We start from the raw sequence: 21589 nt of genomic DNA, 5'->3' as shown, positions 1-21589 counted from the left end.
CTGGCCTAGAGCTGTACCTAGAGGTCCTTCTTGTTATTTACTTTGGCTGTTGGTGCTAGTGGCTGTGCCCAGGGGCCAGGCCTCAGGGCTGGGGGTCAGTCGGGTCCTCCAGCATGCAGAGCACATGATCTGTTCCGGGAGCCACACCCGCGGGCCCCCATCGTTTTGGGGAGCTGAAGGGTATCGGGAGAGCTGGAAGACGTTAACCAGCTGGGGTGCACTTCCTCCTTCCCCAGACTGCCATGGACCCCCCTCTTCCCGCGGCTCCCAGCCCCTTTGAGGGGATCAGAACTTCTCCAGCTCCCTCCGAGGAAGTTCCTCCTCCTTGCTCCGGACGCCCACCCTCCCCCCTGAGTCTAGAGGGCAGGGAGATGTCTTTTTGCTCCTAGACCAGCGACTGACTGAGCCTGATGCAGAGAGCAGGGGAGGGTCAGTGAGTGCTGGGGTGCAGGGAGGCACCGTGCTCACAGGCGATGTCAGACCCGTGCTCTTTCTGGGCCGTCTCTCTTTTCCAGATGCCTTTGATTTGGTATTTCTTCTGGCCAGAGAGCCACTCTGGAAACACTGAATCGAAAGCATTCTCGCCCCTATTACTCAATGTGTTTTTTCCAGAGCCGCCCAGAGGCTAGATTGGGTTTTCTGCGCCGCCGGGGAGTGCTGACTGGCATCCCACCTGGAGAGGCGAATGGCAAACACCGCAGGCCTTGGACCTTCTCCTGTGAGCTGGAGAGTGAGCTAAGACACAGTCTCTGCTTCCTGTGCTCAGCTTGAGATTAAGCCAGTGCTGAGAGGAGAAGGGACCACACCAGTGAAAACATTTTAATTGTCCCCACATGCGATCTTGGTCCTAAACACTCTGAACCCGGACACTCACTGCTGCAGTGAAGGCCAGTGACCCACATATCAAGTCCTATCTCTCTTTTCTGTCCTTCTCTCCAAAAAAAAAAAAAGGCAAAACATATCTTCAGATGAGGCTTGAATTTCTTCAGAGAGCTAAAACCAAACATTTTGACCTTCCTTAACCTATAAGCAATAAAGATACACAAAAGGCAGTACATAACCAGGATAAGAATGACCATGTGACGACTTGTGCCTTATGAGTGTCCTCTGAAATAACTTTTTTGTTTGTTTGTTTGTTTGTTTGTTGTTTTTGTGCCACATCTGATGGTGCTCAGGGTTTACTCCTGGCTCACTGCTCAGGTATCACTCCTTGTAGGGCTCAGGGGACCATATGGACTGCCAGGGATTGAACCTGGTCAGCTATGTGTAAGGCAGACACCGTACCCACTGTATTATTGATCTGGTTCCTGAAATAAGTTGTTAAAAAAAATACAAACAAGAGTCTTGATAAGGTCCAGCCGCTATTATCACCTGATCCCTTAGAAAAAGAACTGCTTTCACAGGAACTTAAGAATGGTTTTCAAAACCAATTGGAACTTGATTTCTGTCATTGATGAGCTCAATTAATGTGAGGGCTATTTTTTTTAGCTTTTTGGGTCACACCTGGCAATGTACAGGGGTCACTCCTGGCTCTTCACTCAGGAATTACTCCTGGCGGTCCTCAGGGGTCCATATGGGATGCTGGGAATTGAACCCGGGTTGGCTGCGTGCAGGGCAAAAGCCCTACTCATTGTGCTATTGCTCCAGCCCCCTGTGAGGGCTACTTTTTTAATGCTCAAAAGTCATACAGGTAACATTGGTCGCTATAAAGATTGTAGTTGTGCTCAACCTCAGGTTGACCAAAGAACCCTCTCTTTTAGACTACTTCCTCCGTTCTTAATCCACACCCCTCCCCCCAGTCCTCCGCCTTAATTTTTCAGGCCCTCATGCATGCAAGGCATGTGCTTTACCACTGAGTCACATCCCCGGCCCTTCTTAGCTATAGGAGAACAACGCTGCAGAAGCAACAAGACCTTTGGAAGGGCCTGAGCAATTGAGAGTCCACGAGGAAGCTCAGCATTGACCTTATTCTACTGGCTGCATGAGCAAGCATCAAACTCGCCATCCTACTGGTGGGCAAGCCCCCTTAGCTTACAGAAAGTGTGAACCCCAGTCCTTACCCATGTGACAGTGTGTGAAGCCTGTGGGAGCAAGGGGCACTTCATCTCCTTTTCCATCCTGCCCTCTGCCCTTCTGTTCCTTCTGGGAACTGTGGCCATTCCGCTTCCCTGCAAGTGTGTAGCTGTGACCAAGGCAAATGGGTCTCCGGGGGTTATTTTGAGTTGAAATGAGTGAGCTGGTGTTTCCTGTGAGCCCTCTACAGATGCTTTTTAAACTATCTTTGTGTTTGAGGGATACTATTTTTTTTCATGGTATCAGCATACCACTTCCTGAGAGTTATTACTTTGAAACAGTTTTGCAGAGAGAAAGAGAGAGATTCCTGCTGGCCTCCTGCCTGGCTGAGTGAAGTAATGATGCAGGATGGAAGTGAAGAGTGGCGGGTGTGTGCCGTGGCGGTGAATGGTGAAAAGTGCTAGGTAACTAGGTGGGCTGTCATGTGAGCTCTCCAGTAGAGAACTGCAATTTGTGAACATCAGGCATTGTCTTGCCCCTTTCAACGGTAACTCAGTTTCATGTTATAATGATGTTCTTCATGACTTGGTGCCTGCTCTCTCTGAGATTCTATGAAATGTGGATTTTTATTTCATTGTGAATACTTCCAGTGTAGGGTGGAATGGGGTTGGACCACACCCAGTGATGCTCAGGGCTTACTCCTGCTCTGTGCTCAAGGCTCACTCCTGGAAGGGTTTGGGGAACCATATGTGGTGCCAGGGATCAAATCCAAGTCAGTTGCATGAAAGACGAAAACCCCACTCTCTGTACTATTTCTCCAGCCCATGTCTACTTTTTTTGTGTGGGGGGAGGGGACGGGTTGGACTACAGAGCTCAGGGCTTACTCTTGGCTTTATGCTCAGGAATCACCCTTGGAAGTCTCAAGAGACCATATGAAGTTCCAAGAATCTACCCAGGTTGACCGTGTTGAAGGTGTTAGCTCCTGCGCTATCTCTGACCCCCACTTCCACATGTTAAAATAAAATTTTGAAACCACAAGATTGAATGCAGCCATTATTAACTGTTTTAATTGTTTATATAATTTTAGCACCAAGCAACCTTTAAATATTTTCAAATATTGATGCATAAATGTGTAAGTGCTTTTGCTAATGTGTTTTATAAATACTATTCCTGCCTCTGTAAATTCATAAATTTGTTATGAAAATAGTTGTAACTTACAGACTCTCAGGAGTAAATTCTAAACCTTTAAGTACTTGTGTACTTACACTAAGGAAAGTAGAATTAGATACTTTAAGTATTTAACCATAATATATTTATTGCGATTTTTTTTATAGCATCAGACTTTTGCATTAAAAAAAATTGATTTGAAAGTAGCAGAATGGGACACTAACACCCAAGAGTAGTAGAGATAAGAACCAGGAGGTCTACCCCACAGCTTGGAAACTATCCTAAAATGCTGGGGGAAAGGCAGCAGAGATAGAGAAGGGAACACCTAATAGAGAATGTTGGGAGGATCCATTCTGGTTGAAAGCTGAGTACCAAAAATAGACTATAGACTGAACACGATGGCCACCCAATACCTCTATTGCAAACTACAACATCCAACAGGAGAGAGAACAAAAGGGAATTCCCTGCCACAGAGGCAGGGTTGGGTGGTAGGGGTTGAGGTGGGTGTGGTGGGAGGGATACTGGGAACATTGGTGGAGGAGAATGGGCACTGGTGGAGGGATGTAAACCAAATGCAAACATGAAAGTTCATAAGTTTGTAACTGTACCTCCGGCTGATTTACTAATAAATTTTTTAAAAAAAAATTGATTTGAGAGCTGCTGAGATAGTATAGAAGGTAAGGTGTTTGCATGCGGCTGCTTTGGCTGTCACACTAGTTGTATCCCCACCACCACATATTGTCCCCTGGGCATGGCCAGGGGTCACTCCTAAACTCAGAGCCAAGAATTTCTCTTGAGCATTACTAGGTGTTGTCTAAAGACCTCTCCTTCCACCAAAAAGGAAACTGGTTTGAGGGCCCGAGATGCGCTCAGTGGTACAGCCCCTGCCTTGCAGGAACGAGGCCTCAGTTCGATCCTGGACACCACCTCACATTGCTGAGAGTGATCCCAGCATGGTTCCCGTGAGCCCCGACACCTCACAAGCAACCCAGTGAAATATGCCAAGCTCCCAGCACTGCAGTAGCACCCAAAGGGAAGCAGAGGGAGACACAGCTGACGTGACTCTTATCAAATTCTGATTGTGTGTTTTTCTCATGTAATTACCCATTTTTGTTTGATGTGAAAGTTGCCGGACTGGAGTGATAGCACAGCGAGTAGGGCGTTTGCCTTGTATGCGGCTGACCCGGGTTCGATTCCAACACCCCTCTCGGAGAGCCTGGCAAGCTACCAAGAGTATCTCGCCCTCACAACAGAGTCTGGCAAGCTAACTGTGGCGTATTTGATATGCCAAAAATAGCAACAAGTCTCATAATTTAGACGTTACTGGTGCCCGCTCGAGCAAATCGATGAACAAGGGGATGACAGTGCTACAGTGCAGTGCTACAGTGAAAGTTGCTGTACTTTGAGAAAATCACTCCTGGGCCTCAGGTGATGCCTCAGTGGTTAGGGCACATGCCTTGCATGTGAATTTGGTCCCTGGTACTGTGATATGTTTCGGATGTGGTCCTGGCAGTTTAGCTGTCTGTGATGCCCTACATCACTCACAAGACGTTCCTGGCCACAAGCAGTTGTATGCAAGTACCATAATTATAAGGTGTGACACTGGTGAGTGTCTGCATGAGCACCCCAGCAGCCCCAGGGAGCATCTGAGTGAAAGGACTTGGACCTCAAGCATGCAGCACAATTCCATGTGTGAACACCATGACCCAACATGTGTGTGACCCAGGGTCATTGTAACAATAACAACAGAGGGAAGGGAAGGAGGGGCAAAGCAAATTCTAGCAAATTTGCTAAGAACTATGAACCAGCCTCTTTCTTTCTTTCTTTCTTTCTTTCTTTCTTTCTTTCTTTCTTTCTTTCTTTCTTTCTTTCTTTCTTTCTTTCTTTCTTTCTTTCTTTCTTTCTTTCTCTTTCTTTCTTTTCTTTCTTTCTCTTCCTTCCTTCCTTCCTTCCTTCCTTCCTTTCTTTCTTTTCTTTTCTTTTTTCCTTTCTTTCTTCCTTTCTTTCTTTCTTCCTTTCCTTCTTTTTTTGCTTTTTGGGTCACACCTGGCGATGCACAGGGGTTACTCCTGACTCTGCACTCAGGAATTACCCCTGGCGGTGCTCAGGGGACCCATATGCGACGCTGGGAATCGAACCTGGGTCGGCCGCTTGCAAGGCAAACGCTCTACCCACTGTGCTATCGCTCCAGCCCCTGAACCAGATTCTCTGAATGACTTTTGCTTCCATTCTTTTAAGCACTTTAGGATAAAGTCTTCTTATAATTTCAAGACTTATTTATAAACTGCATATTTAAGATAGACACTCTATGCTTAGGCAGGCCTGTGTAATTATCCAGAGTAGAATATTGGTCGCTGTTGGTGTCCATTGTTTCAACTTCTACTTGTCTCTTATGCCTATGAAAACTTTTGGGATACTTTTGTCTTTGTGTTTCTCTCAACATTTTTTTTTTCTTTTTGAGTCACACCTGGCAATGCACAGCGGTTACCTCCTGGCTTTACACTCAAGAATTACTCTTGGCGATGCTCAGGGGACCATATGGGATGCTGGGAATCGAACCCGGGTCAGCCACATGCTGAACCCGGGTCAGACAAACGCCCTACCCACTGTGCTATTGCTCCAGCCCCATTTCTCTCAACATTTTAAAGAATTGCTCATTGATATTTTCCAGATAGGAGCAGGGGAAAGCAAGATAAAAATGGTGAAGGAGAGCGTGCAGAGGGCTGGGGCACATGTCTTGCATGCACTAAACGCTGAGTTCAATCTTCGAGCATTGCTGAATAATCTGATGGCACCAGCTCTGACAGGTTCCACCCCACATCACCAGGCCAGCCTGGAACTATCTTGCCTGCTCAGCTGCACCCCCTAAGTATTGCTTAGGTGTCTCCCCCAACCAAAAAAAAAAAAAAGGCAAGAGAGAAAACTTGTACCTCACATTTGTGCAGGTAGGGATTGAAGAAGATTCCAGAAACCCCCTTTATATTCAGAAAAGTGTTACATATTCAATTATTAGTAGAAAATTAGAAGTCCACCTTCCCAGACAGCAGTTTGCATGATGTAAGAGTAAATATTAAATAAACAGGATGGTCCCTGTTCAGAAGCCTTTTAATTTTTGGAAAACAAATTTTCACATTAGTGATCTTCATACTGGTTTTCCACTGATTCCCTGCCAGTGAGGACTGTGCCCAGCTTGGTTTTGCTGAAGCCTCTGTAGGTACTTGGCGTTGACAACTTTGCCAGTCTGGTGCCATCCTGGTGTGGCAGCCGAACACGGACTATAGCTCTTGTTCTCCCTTGCTCAGAGATGCCACCTTTTGCTTCCTGGTGTCCTTTCATTTCACTCCTTTGTCTCTGGAAACCATCACAGACTCCACACTTCTCTTTCTTTTACTCCTCTGCCACTGGAATAAAGCAGCATTGAAAGGAAATCCTGTCTTCTTCCATTCACCTGCCAGGTAAGGTTACCTAAAAGGCTCTTGGGCATTTTCTTAGTGAATGAAAGAATTCTGCTCTCTGCAGAGGAGAAATTGGGGACAAGGGGCTCCCCATTCTCCACCTGGCACTGAAACCTATTGGCGGGCAAATACCCACTCCTACCCCCCTCCCCACCCCTCCAGGTGAGATGAAGACAAAGCTGTGAGCATGAAGCTCCGTTCGCTCATCTCAGTCATTTTTACCTCTTAGGAGAAGCCGTATTCTTTAGAAGTTGTATTTTTATCTGCAATGGGTCACTTGTCCTGGGTTTGTATTTAGGTAGTATTTGAAGTGGCATCAACATGTGGGAAGATTGGAGAAGGAGACAGAGTGGCACAAATCAGGCTGGTCCATGTCAGCTTTTGGAAATAGAACAAAATTAATGTGAAAATGAGTTGAGGAACTGATGTGAAGTAGAAAGTAAAATGATCAGTGCCAGATTTTCTCACAGTTAAGTAGAATAAATTAGATCTTTTTATTTTCAGGCAACATTTACAATTTTTATTCCACTAAGTAGTTAAGAAAAACAATCACTTGTCAAAGTGACACATCATAAAACGCCCTATTCCAACCATTTCCAGGAGGCCTTTCCTTCAGCTGTTATGGGTTAGGAAATCAGCTGTGCTGTACATTTGAGTCCATGTAGCAAATTTCCCTGGACTCACCTTACTAGTTGCCTGTAGACTCACCCCTTGCCCAGAGGTGCCAACTGGAATGTCTCAAAGCATCATCACATGCGCTCTGGCAGGCAGAATCCCCTCATCCCAACTTCAAAATCCCTCACTTTATTATGGACAAGGAAGAGCCTTCCAAATGGTGCACAGTTGTCCCAGGGGCCCCACCTGAGATTCTCATCTAACCTGGCCATATAATACATTCATTCTTTTATTGCACTGTATTATCTCTCTGTCAATAAAGAGTCACTTTGTGTCAGAGGGATAGTACAAGGGTTAATGCACTTGCCTTGCACACACCTGACCCACATTTGATCCTCAGCATTGCATGCAGTCCTCCAAGCCCTGTTAGGAGTGATCCCTAAGTTCAGAATGAAAAGTAAGCCCTGACCACTGCCAGTGGTCAAAATGTCAAAGATTTAAAAAAAGTCGCTGGAGCAATAGCACAACGGGTAGAGTGTTTGCCTTGCACGAGGCCGACCCAGGTTCGATTCCCAGCATCCCATATGGTCCCCTGAGCACCGCCAGGGGTAATTTCTGAGTGCAGAGCCAGGAGTGACCCCTGTGCATAGCCGGGTTTTACCCAAAAAACAAACAAAAAAAATTTAAAAAGTGACAATAATAATGAAAAAGTTACTAGCGGAAGTGAGAATGTTAAAACTTTGAAAAAAACACTGTATGTATCAAGATCTTTCAAACAAAAAATTTATTTCGCTTTTGAGATTGCACTCTAATAATTTGATCCTAAGTAAATAATATGAAATTAATATAAACATTGAGATATGAGTGTTTTAATAGTTGCAGGGTTTGTAACAATAAAATTAGATGCAATTTTAAATCTCCAACAGAAAAATATTTATAGGTAATAGAAGCAATATTTTCCTAACCAAAAAAAATATTTATAGGATATAGGATATCCTCAAAGTGAAATAAATATCTATCTATTAAAACTGGGTTAGAAGAATATTTTATAACATGAGGGATAATGTGAGGGGAAAGAAGGATATATATATATAAAGGATACACAGTAGAATTCTGTTATATACACACAATGCTAGAAGGAAATCACAAAATGTTAACTAGTTTTCCCTGAGTATTTATAAATTCAAAACTTCCTGAGTATGAATTTTAAACTAGAAAAATGCTTATTTATTTAGCGAAATGAGAAACAAAGAAATTAACTCCATACAATGTGACTCATATATTACATCTCTCTTACCCAAGTGTTTTCTTTTATTGCAACAGGAAGTCTACTAGTTCAATTTAATTTGAGTTAACTCTTCTCTTTAAAAAATAAAAGCTAACAGCGTGACTTCTTCCTGATGCTCAATGAGACCTTTTTATCCTGTGTGTAGAAATATTTGGTTTTCGTTTTTAATTTTTGTCATAGTTTAGGTAATACAGATACAATAGTGCAATAGTGTTAATGTTTATGGTATTGATGGCTGAAGTTACTTCCCCTTATCACCACCAAAGTGCCCATGATCCACCACCACTGTCCTTGTATGTCATTTATAATCTTGTTTCTTTCTTTCCTCTGTCCCCCACTGCTTGTAAGCTCAGTCTTGTCATTTAAGTCCAAGTTTTTTCTCATCATTCAATATTGTCCCTTGTTTTGTTTCTCTAGATACCACAGATGAGTGAGAACATCTGGTATTGGTTCTAGGACTGATTTCACATAACATGATGCCCCCAGCTCTATCCAAGTTGTAGCCAATTGCAAGACTTCATTTTTTCTTTTTGAACAGCAAAGTACTCCATTGTGTATATATATCACAACTTCCATATAACCACTCATCTGTTGTTGGACATTTGGGTTTCTTACATAACCTGGTTATTTTACTTAACACAGCAATGAACATAGGTGTGTGCATATCTTTTTGAATTAATGTGTCCAGAAGTCAATTCCAATAAGTGAAATCGCTGGACCATATGAAAACTCATTTTTGCTTTTTGGAAACATCCATATGGTTTTCCATAGAGGCTGAAACAGACAACATTCCCACCAGCAGTGAATGAGGGCTTCTGTTTCACCACATCCCTGTCAAAACTTGCTAATTCCATTCTCTTTGATGTATGTCATTCTCACTGCTGTGAGGTGGTGTTTTATTGTTGCTTTTTATTTTACATTTCCCTGGTTATAAGTAATAGTGGACATGTTTCATATGCATTAATCACTGTACTATCTCTCTGGTCTCATATAATCTCACATTTAGTAGAGTATCTTTATGTTTGCCTGGTTTTCTTTTGCTATGCAAAAACGTTTTAGTTAGATGTGATCCCATTTGTATTTCTGTTTTGTTTTCTTCTCTGTCATTGAAGACATCTCTGAGGCCCATATATCCTAGAGAGTTCTGCCTGTGTTTTCCTCAGTGTATTTTATGGATTCCAGTCTAATTTGAAAGTCTTTTAATCCACTTTAAATTAACTTTGGAGTGATAGCACAGTGAGTAGAACATTTGCCTTGTATGCGGCTGACCTGGGTTCGATTCCTCTGTCCTTCTTGGAGAGCCTGGCAAGCTACTGAGAGTATCCTGCCCACACGGCAGAGCCTGGCAAGCTACCCGTGGCGTATTTGATATGCCAAAAACAGTAACAAGTCTCACAATGGAGACGTTACTGGTGCCCACTCAAGAAAGTCAATGAACAATGGGAGGACAGTGCTGCAGTGTAGTGCTTATAGAGTGTTAAATAGGGGTTCAGTTTCTTTTTTGTTTTCTTTCTTTTTCTGCAAGCAGTTATACAGCTTTTGGAACACCATTTATTGAAGAGGTTTCCCTTGCTCCATTTCATGTACCCAACTCCTTTGACTAATTGTTTATATATATATGATGGTTTATCTTTGGGCTCACAATTTTATTCCATTGTGCTGAGAGTGTTCCTTTATTTCAGTACCTGTGGTTTTGATCGCTATAGTTTTGTTGTATAACTTAAAGTCAGCAAATGCAATACTTCTCATCTTTTTGTTCAGAATTGTTATATTAATACATTCTTTGATACATATGGTCATTGCTATCTGGAGGTAGGGTTCTTCTCTCCCTATTTTATTAAAAATTGTGAATAAATGTTGAATCTTAGAAGTTTTTTCTACACCAGTTGATACCATCATTTGATTTTTATATTTTTTGATGTGTTGCATTGCATTGATTGATTTGTATATAATTGAATGAAGGTTGAGAAGCACCTCAGTAGGGTGAAGGGAAGGAGGGGCCTGTTTCAGAGAAAGGGGCTGAGTTTGAAAGGTACCAAAGATCAATAGTCCCTTCCCTGCAACTTAAGAAAAGATATATTTTTCTCGGAAGACTATCAACTGAAGTTTTAGTTCAGTCACTCTGTGAACTAAATAAACTCATTGACCAATACAGCAGCACGTTAAGTATGTCAAATGGACCGAGTCCTTCTACTCTGTGCCTGAGAATAGGACTGCTTTACCTGCCCCTCTGGCAGTGAGTGATCTTTGTGTGGCTATTTTGTATACGAAGATGAAATGTAGCTCAAGTGGTAGAGAACAAACATATGTGCCTTGCATGTATGAGCCCCCCAATACTCCATGCCTTCTCTCAGCACTGCTGGGTATGACTCTGGTGGTCCCCAAGCCCTATTGGGCCCAAATACTACCAAGCATGCCTCTGGCATGCACAGAAGCCGACCAGATGAGCTGGACTGAAATGAACATTTGTACTGCACAAAACAGAGAATAAATCTGTTTTCTTCCATAATTTCTTCAGTCATCAGCTCAGACATGACTCAAAGTGCTGTGAAGGTAGAGAACTTCTGTTTGATCACTGTCCCATCTCTAATTCCTAAAACAGAACCCGACGCACAGAAGGAACCAAGTTTTCCTTAGGTGATTACCGTGCACGATGTGGGGTAGCCCAGTGATGCAGTCAGGGTGAACAAAAAGAAATGTCTAGAAAATATTGTAAGTTCTAGAAATTCATCTGCCCTGTGTTTTCCATTGTAGCTGTTAAGGAGGATTAAAAACTTGAGGCTAGCTCAGGAAATGAAAAGGCAGCCGTAGCAGAGACTTGGGTTGAATAAGCCAATCTGAAAGGCGGTAACTTGTAACAGATGGGGCAGGCCATGGATAGGGCGTGGCCTTAGACAGGTAAGGCTCTGAGAGGGCTGTGGTCACAGAAGTGGTGTGGATATGGGGGCGTGGTCTTGGGGTGTGGTCATGATGTGGGAGGAGCATGGTCAAGAAGTATATGGGGCGCATAGGCATTGCTGACTGAAGTGGAGACCCCGCTAATGGGTTATTTTGGACTTTAGCCAAGGTTCCAGATAACTACATATTTGCCTTGCTAGTATACTGCTGTCTCCCAAAGCCAAGAGTAGCACCCAGGTTGAATTTCAATTGCTATTTCATTTTTTTGTTTGTTTTTGCACGGTTTTCTATTTCATTTTTTAAATAGTTGGAGTGATGTGGCAGGGAAAGATCATTTCAATTTTTGTTTTTAACTCGGTCCACTTATTTTCCTAAGGGTATTCTACAAAACATAAACCACGTGTGGTTTTTATACCTCAAATTTTTGTGGTTTGTTATTCTCAAAGTAGTCAATATTTAAATGTAGTCATGGAGTTGCTTTTCACACAAGCCACCAACGAATGGTTCTCTTGGAATGGCTCTAAAACAGAATGACATGCTCCAGCACTGAATTCAGCAGCTGCCATACAACACGGTAAGGGTCACTTAGTCTGCACCAAGTAAAAACTAACCAACCAGCCTCACAGAAATAATGGAGCTGATTGCCTACAATTGACCCTTTTATGGTCCATTGCTCTGTACTCCTATTTGGAACTGAAGGGACATAGACCATCCCACAAAGACAACTTGGAAGTGATTTTTTGAACAATCTGCTTTCCAGTCAGTCATTTGGAGAATCCAGAGCAGCCAAATGGGAGACTCAAAGTCCTTGGAGTAACAAAACGGATAGAAAAGTTGGGGTCATTTGAGTAGAATTAGTTCAGTTTGGGCCAAGTACCAAGCAAAGCTAGGATTGCTGTGAAGCAGGAGAAAGGAGTTCTGCAGGCCTATTTGGAATGAAGTAGGAGAGTCTCTCCCAGGGCCGTAGATTAGTCACCGAGATGGCCCCACAGAACTTTCACCTCTGCCCGTTGTTCAGCGGAGTCCTGAGAACCGCTGGCCAAGGCTAAGGGGTTCTCTGCGCCGTGTTCACCTGGCACCAGAACATGGTCTCGCAGCCTTGACCGTGCCTGCTGTGATAGCCATATTTTCTAATGCCCCTCCACTCACTTTTGTGATCCTTCACTTGTGAAATAATCTGACCTTACCTGGAGCTTTCCCAAGTTTGTGTAATCTGCATCTCTAATTTTTCTTTGTTTGTTTTGGAGCCACACCTGGCTGTGCCCAGGGCTTCCTTCTGGCTCTGTGCTCAGGGGTTACTCCTGACTCTGCTCAGAGGTCACTCTTAGCAGTGCTTGGGGACGATATGCCTGTCAGGAACTAGACCAGGCTACAAGAAGGCAAATGCCTCAACCACCTTAACTGCTCCTTCAGCCCCTGCATTTGTAATTGAAAAAGACAAAGGGTTGGGCTGAGCTACAAGGTAGAGCAACTGCCCTGCAGGCATGGGGTTGGGACTTGATCCCAGGCACCACCCCATGGAGCCCAGTGCCTTTGGCATCCTTGATCCCCAACACCTCAGTAAAGTGCACTGAGTATAGTACAGCCACGTGTGTGCTAGTGCTGTGACTTTTGAGCATCATGACTAAGCTTGGCGCCCAAGTGTGTTCTGCTCCCAGTCACTGGAACAGCAGGGAAAGGGGTGGGGTTGTGGGGGAGAAAAGGAAGATGGTTGTTTTATTCCTTCATCACCCTTGTTCTCTCAGTGCTGCTGCAATGACGATGGTTAAGAGGGGGTGGGAGGGGAGTCCCACACTTGCCTTGCAATGGTGCTCACAGAGGTTTACAGTCCAGTTGTGCTGAGTGCACACATGCTCACCAGGGTACCACACTTCTTGGCCTGGGTGCTTGTACATCCTTTTGGTGGCAGTGCTGGGTGAGGGTTGGTGAGTTCCCTGCTTTGCACGGCTTTCATACACATGGCTGCAGTGCGATTCCAGGGATCTCAGACAGCAGAGCCACCAGGACCCTGTGAGGGGCAGGTAGTGACCCTGAGCATTTGAACACATCATTGTCCACCTATAAAGCAGGCATTTAAGCTGCTAAGCCATCCCACAAAAAGCCCTTTACTGTAGATCACTTCGGTACTGAAGGTCTAGCTCATCAGTGAACATGGTGAATTTAGCAGTCAGGTATTTGCATCTGTCCCTAAGAGCACCAAAAATGTGATGCCCACAGCCCAGACTATCTCAGGCAGGAGTGAGAGACTGAAATATCACATGCAGCCGTGTCTTTGGGCACATAATTTTTCCAGAGGAGACACCAACACCTGTAAAAACCTGAGCAAAGTAACATTTCACACTATGTGACAGCTGCATGTGTGAGAGAGTTCAGCAGTGCAATAGGCTTGTTGGCATTTTCATGGGGCTAGGGTCTAGGCTCAGATGACTCTAAACATTATGCCAGCAGGATCTATGAGGATCACTGCAGACAGCTTGAGGGACAGAGAGGAGTGCTCCGACCATCCGGTACCTTGCAGGTCATCTATGCCCTAGTCCCCAGCTCTGAATCCCAGAAGGGCCCCCCCCCCCATTGTTGAAGCACTCATGGAGGCCCTGATTTCCTGTCCACAGGTGGAGTGGATGGGTCAGCCTCACCCAGCTGTCCACACAGACTGGCATTTCTGCCATTGAGAGGCCCTGAGGCAGTAGTGGATTTCTGGGTCCTTCCTGTAGCGCTCAGCTGGGTGCAGTTAGGCCCAGAAAGGAGCTGTGTAGATGTTGTTTCCTGAATTCCAGGGAGGGGCTGTCACTTCCTTATAACTTTATCCTCCAATTGGACTCACCAACTTCCATACATATGGTCAGAGAGCCATCTGGGGGCTGGAGCAATAGCACAGCGGGTAGGGCGTTTGCCTTGCATGGGGCCGACCGGGGTTCGATTCCCAGCATCCCATATGGTCCCCTGAGCACCACCAGGAGTAATTCCTGAGTGCAGAGCCAGGAGTAACCCCTGTGCATTGCTGGGTGTGACCTCCCCCCCTACCAAAATAAGCAGAGAGCCATCTGAATAAGGACCTACATGGCTATTGTTCTCACTCCAGAAGTAATTGTAAAGACCCTGGGCCTACTGCCTAATTATGGGTAGCCCCCAGGCCATGCAGCTTTCTGCAGGCTGGAGCCTGTCCCTGTGTCTGCCCCACCCCAGACACCGGAGGATCTGAACACGGGGCTTTCCATCTGTATGCCCCTCGTGGCAAGAAATTTCTCTCTTTCACATGGGTTTTCCCCCCAGGGACCTCTGGTATTGGATGCTGGTAACCAACTGGAAATTTTTTTTCTTTTCGAGTAGATTCCCTCAGACACTGTTCTCAAAAACAAAACAAAACAAAAAACAACCATCAAACATGGACTTCCTTTATTGAAAGGCCTTTCCCTTCAGAGAGAATGAGATAAGTGATGTTCCAGCCTCAGCATCTGGTACTGTTTCTGGCGGTTGTTGGCAGAGCGCACAGGTGTGAGCACAAAGACAAAGTTCTCTGCTCTGTCCTTAGCATCCAGTGATTTTGGCATTTGGTCCTCAGGGGGTTAAAATGAATACCTGAGCCTATGATGGGATTGTGCTTTCTGTGTATCTCCAGTCTCTTTTGCCCACTTAGGTATGGTTCTCCTTTTTCCCTTTCATTGTTTCTCCCTTGGATGTTATTGCTATTGTTACAGTATCTAAGGGGTTGCATGCCTACCTGGCTGTGGTGCTTGGACTTTTTTTTAGCAATAGTTTTTTTTTTTTTTATCATGCTCACACACACTTGGCTATAGTGCAGCTAGAGGTTTCTTGCAACTCCAGCATCACAGATAGCAGAGTGCCAGGACTACACATAGCACATGTGGGACACCAGGGACTTGAACTTAGGGCCATACATTTGTAAGACAGGCTCTCTTGGCCCCTCCTATTCCTGCAGACCACTTTTTTTTTTTAACAGACTTACAAACTTTTGTGATTACATTTCAGTCATACAATGAACAAATACCCATCTCTCCACCAGTGCCTGTTCTCCACCACCAGTGTTCCCAGTATCCCTCCTGCCGCCCCCCATCCTAACCCTCCCCTTGCCTCAGTGGCAGGCACATTCCCTTTTGCTCTCTCTCTCCTTTTGGGTGTTATGGTTTGCAATACAGATACTAAATGGTGCCAGCCACTTTTTCAGGCTGCTCACCACTTTCTAACTTTAGTGTGAGAATTATATCCCTGACCCTGTAAGTAGCCTTGCTCGAGAATAAGAGTTGTTTGAATTCGGTGGCAGGTTCCCCAGGTTGTTGTTGAAGTGGCTGACCCGTATCACCTCCTTTCTATGTAGCTCTAGGTCTCTTCTGCCCACTTAGGTATGGTTCTCCTTTTTACCTTTCATCATTTGCCCTTACCTTTGCCCTTCAAGAGCATTGCTGTTGTTGCACTATCTAGGAGGTTGCATGCATACCTGGCTGTGTTGTTTGCACAAGTCCCTTCTCCCCCAACCATGTCTTTTCTTTTTTTGCTTTTTTTCTGCTTTTTGGGTCACACCCAGCGATGCACAGGGGTTACTCCAGCTCTGCACTCAGGAATTACTCTTGGCGGTGCTCAGGGGCCCATATGGGATGCTGGGAATTGAACCCGGGTCGAACCTGGCAAATGCCCTACCCGCTGTGCTATTGCTCCAGCCCCTCAACCAGGTCTTTGAGAGGAGGAGCAAATCCAGAAGTCTCTGCTCCACTCTGCTACTTCCCTTCCCCCCACTACCCCCCTACAGGAGCCACATGCAGCCATCATCTCAAAAAATGTGTGTGTAGTCCTTGGTTGTGACCCATTTCATTTGGGAGCCATAGAGTCCATTTTGAAAAATAGAAGGTGACGTCCATACCTACCAGGTTTGAGCATATTTACAACAGAGTGAGTAAACCATCAACAGCCTCTCATGGTTGAAGAAGAGAGCAAGCTGCAAGTCGTTTTTATTGCACTTTCTACCCTTTGTATCATTTTAGTTTTAGAGCTACCCCCGGTAATGCTCAGGGTTTCTTCCTAACTCTGTGCTCAGGGATCACTCCTGGCAATATTCAGGTGATCCTATGCGGTGCCAAGGATGAGAATCAGGGTCGGTTGCATGTCAGGCCATGTCCTGCCCACTGTGCTATCTCTTCAGCCCCAAAACGAAGCTACATGGTCATGTCTGTCAGTACTGGATGTGTCTTAGGGTCCCGAGCAGCTGCAGTCGAAGTTTCACGGCCAGTGTAGAATTATGGAGGGAATAAAGTGAAGAACTCTGTGACTAAACTTTCGCTGAGGAAAGGAGAGAGTGAGTGCCTGGCCGCCAGTCAAGCTTATTTTATAACTCGATGCACCAATTCTGCCTGTGCTGGCAGTGGAAGGTATCAGTGGTCAGCCCTTGGTTCCTCTGCCTGCCCTCCAGGGAACTCCCACATCCAGGTCTGAGAGCCACATTAGGCAGCCCCTCTCCCCTTTGCTTACTTCCCCCTCTCCCGGCTTCCAGGATCATGGGAATTGGGTTGAGTCAGAGTCTTCGAATGTGCAACCAGGCCTGGGCATTTCTGCCTCTGAGCAAGTGAACTCTTCTTCACCCCAAAGTCTGACCTCTACCTTGGTTTCTGCTGTGACATCTTTGAAACAATGGCCTGAAGGGGGTGGTCCCACCTCTTGTTCTTGACCCAGTCCCAGCCTGTCCCCCAGAAAGCAGCTAGTTGCTCAGACAAGAGAACATCTTGGGAGGGACCATTGGGAATCGGGCTTTTCCTGTGCTCGGTCTCCTGTCCTGATAGGGTTCTTACCTTCCCCTCTTGCTCTGTCTCATGTCAACATCATGTAGAGTTTAGAGTTCCTCCCATGCACACAGCGCCAAGTTGAGCTTCCATTACCTTCCAGAACAGAAGGAAAAAAAGGTTTTTTTGTTATTTTGGGGGGATTTGGGGAGCTTCCATTAACAACAGTAACAGTTTTTCTTTCCTGTGGCTCTTACTGAGTCACAAGAAGCAGCCAACACCCCTCACATTCTGAATTTTTAGTCATAACCCTCTAATGAGGGCAACCTGTCAGAGGTACGGGGGGTAGGGGGGTCGCAGGGGGGAATCCCCAGCACCTGCATTGTCACCATCACAGAGCAAGGGTGGCCCCTGCGTAGCCCAGGAACACTAAGCACTGACCTCCACCCAGCCTTGCATCTGCATTTCAGGAGCAGTCATAATCAGTGCTCACTTCCACTACACATTTCTACATCACTTCCAGTGTCTATATGACCAGCGAGAGGACCCTGATGAGAGGGCCTTTAGTAACATCAGGACTGTGTTTGCTAGTGTCCATCCCAAATGGAAAATTAGGCCTTGATGTAGATGCTAGTGAATTTAAGGCTCAGCCAGCAGCGTCAACAATTGGCTTCTGCATCCCCAGTTTCTTGTGTTGGGGGTCTCAGATCCCAGGTGGTCAGTTCCTCTCCTTCCTCCCAGAACCAGCCCTAGCTTCCTCCTCCTCAAAGATTTCTTCCTTAGATCATGGGTTCCTGTGGTTTTGCTGGGTCATTGGTCATCACCAAAGATGTCTCTGAGGCTCAGTGAATGGCAGACTTAGAACAGCATGAATGATGTTTTTTCTGTGTCTGGAGTGGGTATCAGTGAACCTGCTCCATATAACTACTCTTTATGTAAATATAAATATAGGAGAAAGAGAGAAATATTTCTCATATTTTACTATTTTGAAAATAGGGTTCTTTTTTTACTATGCAGCTCTAAGAAAGAACAGAATCATGCTGTTTGCAGCTACATGGATGGAACTAGAGGCTGAATGAAGTGAGTCAAAAGGAAAAGGATAGGTACGGAATGATCCTCTCTTACATATGGATCTTTTAAAGATACACAGCGAGGTAGCAAAGGGTCAAAAGCTACACAATGGGAAAACTGACCCACACAATGGAGTTGGGAGGGTTGAGAGGGAGAATTCTGTTTTGGAGTTCCTTGAGGGGAGGAATTTGGGTACACTAGTGAGGGGTGTGGTGTTGGAATTATCTACATGGAAACCATCACTAACAATATTGTGAATCACAGAAACTCACTTATACAAAGAGCAAGATTCCTTTTTATAATAAGTATATTCATTTAATCTGGTACTATTTCTCCTCCCATCCCTGAAAGAAAAAATCACTATAAAGAGGGCATAGCTATTGAAGGTGTCTTGGAACCACAGGAACATAGTATTCTAGAACAATTCTTCCTACCAGAGAAGATACCCTATTAAAAAGTAGTCATGGAAACCCGACTTGGAAAACCAGAATCAAACCAACAAATGTTCTCATATTCTAGGCATGTTGCTGTTACTTATTAGTCTGTGTTGCTTTGGGGTCACTGTAGGACCCCAAAGGACTCACAGTCTGTAATTTTTTTAATTTTTATTTATTTACTTATTTTTACTGCTTTTCCCAGACTGGTGAGAACCACATGGAGGTTTTATAACCTCTGGCTCTTGATTTTTCTAGTTCTGCTGCTTCACGTGGAGGATTCTTTTGCTTTTTCTTTTGTGTGTGTGTGTGTGTGTGTGTGTGTGTGTGTGTTTGTCTTTAATTTTGGGGCCACACCCGACAATGCTCAGAGTTACTCTTGGCTCTGTACTCAGAAATTACTCCTGGCAGTCCATGGGGAACCACATGGGATACCAGGCAAATGCCTTACCTGCTATACTATCACCCCAACCCCAACACATAGAGGTTTTTTTGACCCAACTGGTAGCAGGTATCAAGATCCCTGTGCTCACTCACACAGTCTGAATTCTGGTAAGGAGATGCACATAAATAAACCTTTAAATCAATGAAAAAACTAATCAAGTGCTGACATCTGCTGTGCATAAGAGGTGTTTTAGAGGATGAAAGAATGAGAAGAAAGCGGGAGATGAATGTTCTGAGGAGAGAGGGTTTGCATAAAGCTTCCCAGATGCAAATGGGCTTCATGCATTTAAGGAATTGAAAAGGCTGGAAGGTAGACTGTTAAGAGCTCTTATTCCAGATGAGCTCAGAGGGCTAGGGAGTGGCCATATCTTGTGACTCTTGAGGGCCAGAAAAAAATTTGGACTAAGCAAAAATTTTGGACTTTTATAGAGGAAAAGTCCAAGAACAACTCTTGGAAGGCTGTAAGCAGGGAAGGTCACATTGTCTGATTGGTGTATTGTGATGCATAAGAGAAACTTCATAAATATATCCAAAGAAGACTACATGTACAAGATTTCATTAAGCCTGAAATAGGATAATAATCAACCCATTTTTAAACAATTACTACTCCCTTGCAAAATCTCAAGTTTTTGAAGTGAGCTAATACTGTCTCCCTTGGAGGTGGGGGTGGGGGAGGTGGATGCTGTTTTGGGCCATGCTCAGAGGTACTCAGGTTTGTCCCTGGCTCTATGCTTAGGAATGGCTCCTATGGTGCTCAGGGGACCTAGGGATGGAACCAGGATTAGCCGAATGCAAGGCAAACACCTTATACCTTACACTGTTTCCACTGCCTCTGAGCTAATACTCTACAATACTCTCTTCTAATGGAGTTTCCCTTAGAAATGAATGGAAATAGCTGTGAGTCATATGTGTATTAAATGGGGATGGGGGAGTAGGGGAGTCTGAATGGAGCATAGGGGAGCATTGGGTATTACTTAGAGATTTTCAAAATAATTTCGCAAATTTATAGAGAAGACACCATATGGCTCATGTTCTTTTTAGAGGACCCAACTGTTGTTAGACTGCTCCCCAAGTTACTCAGGCATTCACTTGGTAGTTGATGACATATTTGGTCTTCCTGAGGGCTAGTAAACAGGGCAATGGTAGCTGTGAGCCTCCACCCCAGTCTGCCCCATGCTTGTGTGTATTGAATAGTGTGTTGAGTGTCCCTTGACCCCAGACCTTGTGTTAGGAAAAAGTAATGTAAACTTACTCTTCAGTGTCCCCAGCACAGTAGAAGATTCTTAGTTCTGAATCCTTCAAGCTCCCCTCCCAGGAATCCTGCCTTGGCCTCACACCTGCTAGTGTCACTAGACTGACATCTCAAATAATTGAGAATTTGGTGGTGGTGGTGGTGGTTGGGGGCAAAGAGTTAAGGCTTGGCCACACCTAGTGGTGCTCAGGACTTACTCCTGGGTCTGTACTCCAGGATCACTCCTATGGTGCTCAGGGGACCAGAATTGGTGTCAGGGATCAAGCTAGGATCAGCCACATGCAAGGTGAACACCTGACCCCTTGTGCTATCTCTCCAGCCCCAGAATTTGAGAAGCTAAAAGAACTTAGTTGTCAGCTTTCCTAGTACCTTTCAGTTGGATTATTTCTCAGTTCTTGGAAGAGATTGTTCTGTGTATGGTAGGAAATCTCATATTTCTGCCTCTGGCCATGAATCCCACCATCATTCTAACCCACTGATCCCAATACCCAGCTAAAAATATCTCCACTCTTTCCAACAGACCCCTGAGTCAAGCACTCTTCTATCATTTTTTTGAAATATTAGTCAACCAGTGGCCTTTTTTCTCTTTTTTCTCTGAACCCAGGACTGAATTTTAAATTTTGCAGTGAAGTGGGTTTCTAAAATATGCCTGCTTTTATTTCTTTCCATGAATACTGGTTCTTTAGAGTTTTAAATGGACTCTTGGACATGTAAGGCTAAACCTGTCAGACAGAAAAATCATGAGCATTTTCAGATTGTTCATAAGATTTCATTGTAATAGTCTCCACTGCACATCCAGTTCTCTTAGACCCCTGGACTAAATTACCTGTCTCCTATATCCGCTGAGTATGCTTTTGTCAGGCATCTTCTTAGAGAGTGATTATTGCCCTACTAAGGATGGAAAACTAAGAAATAAGACCTTTTGTCATAGAGAATGCTTGATCTTCAGCCATCATGAACTATATGTCACTAGATCACGAAACTTACAATTTGTAGGGGTCTCACCAGTGGTATCCAAAGGCCCTAGGGCCACTCATAGTGGTCCTCAACCCAGTCTTGGGGTGGTTTAGTGCTTGGCAGTGCCCCAGAAGTCATGTGGAGCCAGATATAGAACAAAGGGCCTCATAGGTGCAAGGTAAATGCTCCACCCCTTTGGAATGTCTCTCCGATCTCTGTCCCCAAGTCATATTTTAAAGCTCACTTGCCTTCATACACCTGGCCAT

The 21589-nt window shown here is 44.7% G+C and overlaps 1 protein-coding gene across 2 annotated transcripts in view; it reads left to right on the top strand.

The window, feature by feature from the left end:
- The window catches only part of WIPF1 (WAS/WASL interacting protein family member 1), a 124404-nt gene that overhangs the window by 62661 nt on the left and 40154 nt on the right, over positions 1-21589 (top strand). The gene's annotated exons all lie outside the window — the stretch shown is intronic.

This window comes from Sorex araneus, chromosome X, assembly GCF_027595985.1.
Source record: "Sorex araneus isolate mSorAra2 chromosome X, mSorAra2.pri, whole genome shotgun sequence".
In the NCBI taxonomy this organism is placed as follows: domain Eukaryota; kingdom Metazoa; phylum Chordata; class Mammalia; order Eulipotyphla; family Soricidae; genus Sorex; species Sorex araneus.
The sequence above is the reverse complement of the archived record's forward strand: the minus strand, read 5'-3'. Positions and strand labels throughout refer to the sequence as shown.